Source organism: Ornithorhynchus anatinus, chromosome 11 (assembly GCF_004115215.2).
Source record: "Ornithorhynchus anatinus isolate Pmale09 chromosome 11, mOrnAna1.pri.v4, whole genome shotgun sequence".
NCBI lineage: Eukaryota > Metazoa > Chordata > Mammalia > Monotremata > Ornithorhynchidae > Ornithorhynchus > Ornithorhynchus anatinus.
In genome coordinates this window covers 18,537,777-18,544,806 of record NC_041738.1, presented here as the reverse complement: position 1 = coordinate 18,544,806, position 7,030 = coordinate 18,537,777, and the positions used below count along the sequence as shown (strand labels likewise).

The window sequence follows — 7,030 nt, the reverse complement described above, 5'->3', positions numbered from 1 at the left end:
TGCAATAAATAGTGTGGGTTAGTGATCACCCTTTTTTATGTAGGAACAAGATTAGAGTGATATTCAGGACCTGGCTGAACAGTTCAGGATTCAGCTTAGAATTGCCCTCCAGGAGCCCAAACAAACACTTTCAGGCAGTCAGTCAATCATATTTATTGAGCACTTACTGTGTGCAGAGTACTGTACTAAGCACTTGGGATAGTACAATATAACAAAGGTACAATGGTTGGACCCCTTTCAGGGTCATACCTGGAGAGTTTCCAGTACTCTACCAGTCTCAGCTACAGGAGGGAGAGTCAAGCAGAGGCTTATCCATTCCATTCTTAGCTTGGGTAGTTGCTAGCAAGTGGAAGGCAATCTGCTACCAGTAAAACTCACCCATGCTGGGCAGAAGTGGCATGGGAGATAATCAAGGGTGGAGACTCGAGTTTACTATGCAAAAGGCGGCAATGGTAAACCACTTTCATATTTGCAAATGGAGAGCGGTGCGTTCTGGGAGAAATGTGTCTGTGGTGTCACAATGGGTCGGAAACAACTCGAGGACATTACACAAGACAAGACAGTGGTTGGAGGCAGACCAATTTCAAACTCTATTTACTGTCTGCAGAACACTATACTGTTTGGGACTGGACAATATAGGAGCTACTATGCAAACCAGATGTGTGTATATCCTATTCTTCACAGTCCTTCAGTAACTCATTTTAATAAGTTACTTATTCTTCTATCCTTTCAATCACCACTGCAAAGACCTTCAGACAACCACTGGAGGAAGCCCAGCCCGCACGCTCCGCTCCTCTGCTGCCCACCTCCTCACCATCCCCCGTTCTCACCTATCCCGCTGTCGACCCCTGGGCCACTTCCTTCCGTGGTCCTGGAATGCCCTCCCTCCTCACCTCCACTAAACTAATTCTCTTCCCCTCTTCAAAACCCTACTTAAAGCTCACCTCCTCCAAGAGGCCTTCCCAGACTGAGCTCCCCTTTTCCCTCTGCTCCCTCTACCCCCCCTTCACCTCTCCTCAGCTAAGCCCTCTTTTCCCCCTTTTCCCTCTGCTCCTCCTCCTCTCCTTTCCCATCCCCTCAGCACTGTACTCCTCTGCTCAACTGCATATATTTTCATTACCCTATTTATTTTGTTAATGAAATGTACATCGCCTTGATTCTTTATATCCCGGCTAGACTACTGTGTCAGCCTTCTCTCTGATCTCCCTTCCTCCTCTCTCGCCCCGCTCCAGTCTATTCTTCACTCCGCTGCCCGGCTCATCTTCCTGCAGAAACGATCTGGGCATGTCACTCCCCTTCTTAAACACCTCCAGTGGTTGCCTATCAACCTCCGCTCCAAACAAAAACTCCTCACTCTAGGCTTCAAGGCTCTACATCACCTTGCCCCTTCCTACCTCTCCTCCCTTCTCTCTTTCTACTGTCCACGCCGCACGCTCCGCTCCTCTGCTGCCCACCTCCTCACCGTCCCTCGGTCTCACCTATCCCGCCGTCGACCCCTGGGCCACATCCTCCAGCGGTCCTGGAACGCCCTCCCTCCTCACCTCCACCAAACTAATTATCTTCCCCTCTTGAAAACCCTACTTAAAACTCACCTCCTCCAAGAGGCCTTCCCAGTCTGAGCTCCCCTTCTCCCTCTACTCCCTCTACCACCCCCCCTTCACCTCTCCACAGCTTAACCCTCTTTTCCCCCCCATTTCCCTCTGCTCCTCCCCCCCTTCCCATCCCCTCAGCACTGTACTCGTCTGCTCAACTGTATATATTTTCATTACGCTATTTATTTTGTTAATGAAATGTACATCGCCTTGATTCTATTTAGTTGCCATTGTTTTTACGAGATGTTCTTCCCCTTGACTCTATTTATTGCCATTGTTCTTGTCTGTCTGTCTCCCCCGATTAGACTGTAAGCCCGTCAAACGGCAGGCACTGTCTCTATCTGTTGCTGACTTGTTCATTCCAAGTGCTTAGTCCAGTGCTCTGCACATAGTAAGCACTCAATAAATACTATTGAATGAATGAATGAATGCTCAACTGTATACATTTTCATTATCTTATTTATTTTGTTAATGAGATGTACATCACCTTGATTCTATTTATTTGCTATTTTTTTAATGAGATGTTCATCCCCTTGATCCTATTTATTGCTATTGTTCTTATCTGTCTGTCTCCCCCAGTTGGACTATAAGCCCGTCAAAGGGCAGCGACTGTCTCTATCCGTTACCGATTTGTACATTTCCAAGTGCTTAGTACAGTGCTCTGCACATAGTACGCACTCAATAAATGCTATTGAATGAATGAATGAAAAGCTGAAAAACCCTGTTTCAGTGAGCTCTCTCTAAGTAATACCTGACCCACTAGTCTTCTCCATATCTCACTGCCTCTCTTGGTCTTCCTCTATCTGAAACAACATCAGATTGATGTGGCTGCTGTGTTTAGCTCTCAAGTCCTCTGGGTTCATTTTCAGAAGACTCTGATTCACTGAGTTTACAAATCCAATCATTCCGCTGAAGCACCAGGCAATATTGAATTGTCAACATCTTGGATTACATTTTCATCTATTTATTTACTTTTGAACAATGCCCAAAACACATTATTAATTCCTCCCCTCCATCGCCTCAGATCATGGTTATTACTGCAGTCGTGGAAGCTCAAGAAGACAGTATTAGCCATGAGGGTGATTATAATGTTCTGGCACTAGCCCTGACTCTGAATAAATCTGATTCGGCTGGTGGTAGATTCCAGGTTTCTCTGCGAAGTCCCAGCATGGACTTTGGACTGGTGGAAAGAGGGAGAGAATAGATTTGATTTCTTTTGCTCCTGTACTCCTGTGGTGAGGCCAAGTCCAAAAGCATTCTTGAGAGATCACCTACAGAGTGTAATTTCCATTAAGTGGAATGTAATTGCATAATCACTTAAGCAAATGCTTCCTAGATCCACTAAGCATAGAGTTGTTTCAAGAGACTCTTATTTGGTGCCAAAGCTATCCTGGAACCTGAAGATTGACAGCTTTAGTTAGAAAGCTTGTTTTGTCTTTAGAAATCTTAATCAACATCGGTATGGCTTTGACTCAGATCTCATATTTAATTCAGCTTTGTAGACAAACAAAAACGGTTAACCAGGTCAGCCTCTCCCCCTGAATGTACAATTTTTCCACACTCCCTAAATAATAATAATAATGATAATAACTGTGTTTTTTATTAAGATCTTACTATGTGCTAAGCACCATACTAAGCACAGGATTAGATACAGTAAATGCAGATCGGACTCAGTTGCTGACCCAATTGTTACTCACCCTGTCAGAGTGATATAGTACATGACCATCTTCGTTAGAATCAAGGAAGTAAGAACTCTCATTAGTGAGCTGAGCCCACCTACAAAAAATCTGAGAATAATATGGGCAACTCTCTAGGACATTTCAAGTTTTTTGAGTGTCGCTTTAATATGTGCAGTAGTATACCACATTTCCAACATCCTCAAAAGGGAGTATAACCAAAATATAATAATGGTAATAATATCTGTGGTATTTGTTAAGCACTTACTATTTCTCAAGGGCTAGGGTAGATACAAGATAACCAGTTCCTACATGGGGCTCTCAGTCTAATTAAGAGGGAGAATAGGTATTAATGCGCTATCTTGTAGATGAGGGAACTGAGGCAGAGAGAAGTTTAGTGACTTGCAAAAGGTCACACAGCAGGTACTTTATGATGGTGTTTTTATTATTATTTGCTTTATACAGGTTTCTTCATAATATTTAGACTGTAGGCTCTGGAGACAGCATGACCCAGTGTTTCTTTTCCTAGCTCCGCTTCTGACCAGTTATGAAACCCTGGGCAAGTCACTTAAGCTGTCTGACCTGTTTTACTGCATGCAAACTGAAAATGAAATATTTGCTCAATATCTAATTTTCAGAAACAAGAGTTTCCCCCAACCTGACAGAGAGATCTGAACCCGTTACCCCACTCTCTCAACCTCATCATGATATCTGGCCTGAGTCCACAGAGAGAATGTTGGATCTATACTCCTTAAGCACTTTAATATTTACTGCTCCCCCAGCCCTTCAGCATTTATGTTCATATCCATCTGTAATTTATTTTAATATTTTAATGGTATTTGTCAAGTGTTTACTATGTGCTGGACTAAGCTCTCAGGTAGGTACAAGCAAATTGGGTTGGACACAGTCCCTGTCACACATGGGGCTCACAGTCTTAATCCCCATTTTACAGATGAGGTAACTGAGGCATGAAAAAGTTAAAGTGACTTGCCCAAGGTCACACAGCAGACAACTGGAAGAGCTGGGGTTAGAACCCAGGTGCTCTATCCACTATGTCATACAGCTTCTCTGCCTCTCCTTCTAATTTGTAAGCTTCTTGTGGGGAAATATGTTTACCTCTCTCAAGTACTTATTACAAAGCTCTACACAAAGTAAGTGCTCAATAATGATTAATAATGATGATTGTGATAAGCTAGACTGTAAACTTGCTAGGGGCAGGGAACGTGTCTGTTAATTCTGTTGTACTGTACTCCCCAAGAGCATAGTACAGTGCTCTGCACATAGTAAGCACTCAATAAATACCATTGATTGATTATTTGATTGATATTTCCTGTGTTTACTGGGTGCGAAGCACTGTAATAAATCCTGGGGCAGATACAAGATTATCAGGTCCCACATAGGACCTGAAAGAACAGGTAGTGAATCCCCATTTTGCAGATGAGGGAAGTGAGGCACAGAGAGGTTAAGTGACATGTCTATCATCACACAACATGTAATTGGCTGGAATTAGAATCCAGGTATCCTGACTCTTAAGCCCATGCTCTTTCCCTGTTTGGGAAGCAATGGTGGGTTAATTGAATGCCCAACCTGCTATTCACATCTGAAACTTTACTATCTACTTAACCAATTAATCATTCAATTAATCATATTTATTAAATATTTACTGTGTGCAGAGTACTGTACTAAGTGCTTGGGAGAGTACAATATAACAGAGTTGGTAGATATGTTCCCTGCCACAGTGAGCTCATAGTCAAGAGGGACATTAATTTATTTATATTAATGTCTGTCTCCTCTTCTAGACTGTAAGCTCATTGTGGGAAGGGAATACGTTTACCAACACTGTTATACTGTACTCTTCCAAGTGCTTAGTACAGTGCTTTGCAACCAGTAATCACTCAATAAATATGATTGACTGACTGTTTGATTGAATAAAGAGTACAAGTCCCAGTGCAAGGGTAACACAGAAGAGAGTGGGAAAATAAGAAATGAGGACTTCGGGAAGGCCTCTTGGAGGAGCTATGCCCTCAAGAAGGCTTTTAAGGTGAGGAGAGTGAGTGAATGTCTGTCAGATATGAAGAATAAGGGAGTTCCTGGACAGAGGCTGAATGTGGGTGAGGCGTTAGCGGTAAAATAGATGAAATAAAGATACAGTGAGTAGGTTGGCATTTGAGGAGACAAGTGTGCAGGTTGAGATGCAGTCGGAAATCAGAGGAAAGGTAGGAGGGGACACGTTGATTGAGTGCTTTAAAGCCAATGCATGATGTGGAGGTGGGTGGGAAACTACTAACAGTTCTGGGCTCTGGTCATGTCACTCCCCTCCTCAAAAATCTCCAGTGGTTGCCTATCAACCTTCCCATGAAGCAAAAGCTCCTCACTATTGGCTTCAAAGCTCTCTATCACCTTGTCCCCTCCTACCTCACAGCCCTTCTCCCCTCCTACAGCCCAGCCCACACACTCTGCTCCTGCCCACACACTCTGCTCCTCTGATGCTAACCTCCTCCCTGGGCTTCATTCCTGCCTGTCCCCCTGTCGACCCCTGGCCCACATCCTACCTCTGACCTGGAATGCCCTCCCTCCTCATATCCACCAAACTATCTTCCCCTCTTCAAAGCTCTACTGAGAGCTCAACTGCTCCAGGAGGCCTTCCCAGACTGAGCCCTCTCTTTCCCTCTGCTCCTCCCCTCCCCATTGCCCCTACTCTCTCCTTCTGCTCTACCCCCTTCCCCTCCCCACAGCACTTGTGTATATTTGTACATATTCATTGCTCTATTTATTTTATTAATAATGTGCATTTATCTATGGTTCTATTCATCTATTTTGATGGTATTGATACCTGTCTACTTGTGTTGTCTATCTCTCCCTTCTAGGCTGTGAGCCCACTGTTAGGTTGGGATTGTCTCTATCTCTTGCCAAATTGCACTTTCCAAGGACTTAGTACAATGCTCTGCACACACTAAGTGCTCAATAAATACAATTGAATGAATAAATGAAAGGTTCTTGACGAGTAGAAAAATATGGACCAAATTTTTTTTTAGGAAAAATGATCCAGGTAGAGTGAAGTATGAACTGAAGTGGGGAGAGACAGGAGTCAGGGAGGTCAGCAAGGTACCTGGTTGAATGCCTGGATTAAAATGGTAGCAGAAGAATGGAGAAGAAAGAGTACATTTTAGCAATATTATGAAGGTTGAAATGACAGGATTTGGTGACAGATTGAGTATATGGGCTAAATGAGAGAGATGATTTAAGATTACGGGCTTGTGAGACAGGGTGATGCTGTCTACAGTGTTAGGTAAATCAGTTGTCAGAGAGGGTTTGTGTGGGAATATATGGAGTTGTGTTTTGGACATTTGAAGTTTGAGGTATTGGTGGGTCATCCAAATAGAGATGTCCTTAAAGCAGGAAGAAATACAAGACTGCAGAGGAGAGAGATGAGGGATGGAGATGTAGATCTGGGAATCATCCTCATAGAAATAGTAGTTGAAGCCATGAGATCAAATGAGTTCTCATAAGGACTCTGTGTAGATGGAGAATAGGAGACCCAGAACTAAGCCTTGAGGAACTCCCACACTTAGGGGTTGGAGGCAGAGGAGGAATACATAAAAGGGACTGAGAATGAGCAGCCACAGAAATAGAAGAACTAGGAGAAGTAATGTCAGTGAAGCTAAAGTTGGAACTGAACTGAATTTTAAGGAGGCTCAGGTCTGAACCTTTAATCTGCTCCACCCTCTCACTATTCAGCTGGGCCTGATTCCCCTGGAGAGT

The 7,030-nt window shown here is 43.6% G+C and overlaps 1 non-coding gene across 1 annotated transcript; it reads left to right on the top strand.

Moving 5' to 3' along the window:
• Positions 1 to 231: 231 nt before the first annotated feature.
• LOC114815364 lies at positions 232 to 369 on the top strand. The gene has a single exon (XR_003763127.1). It is a non-coding gene; the product is annotated as a small nucleolar RNA SNORA7 (small nucleolar RNA).
• Positions 370 to 7,030: the final 6,661 nt, after the last annotated feature.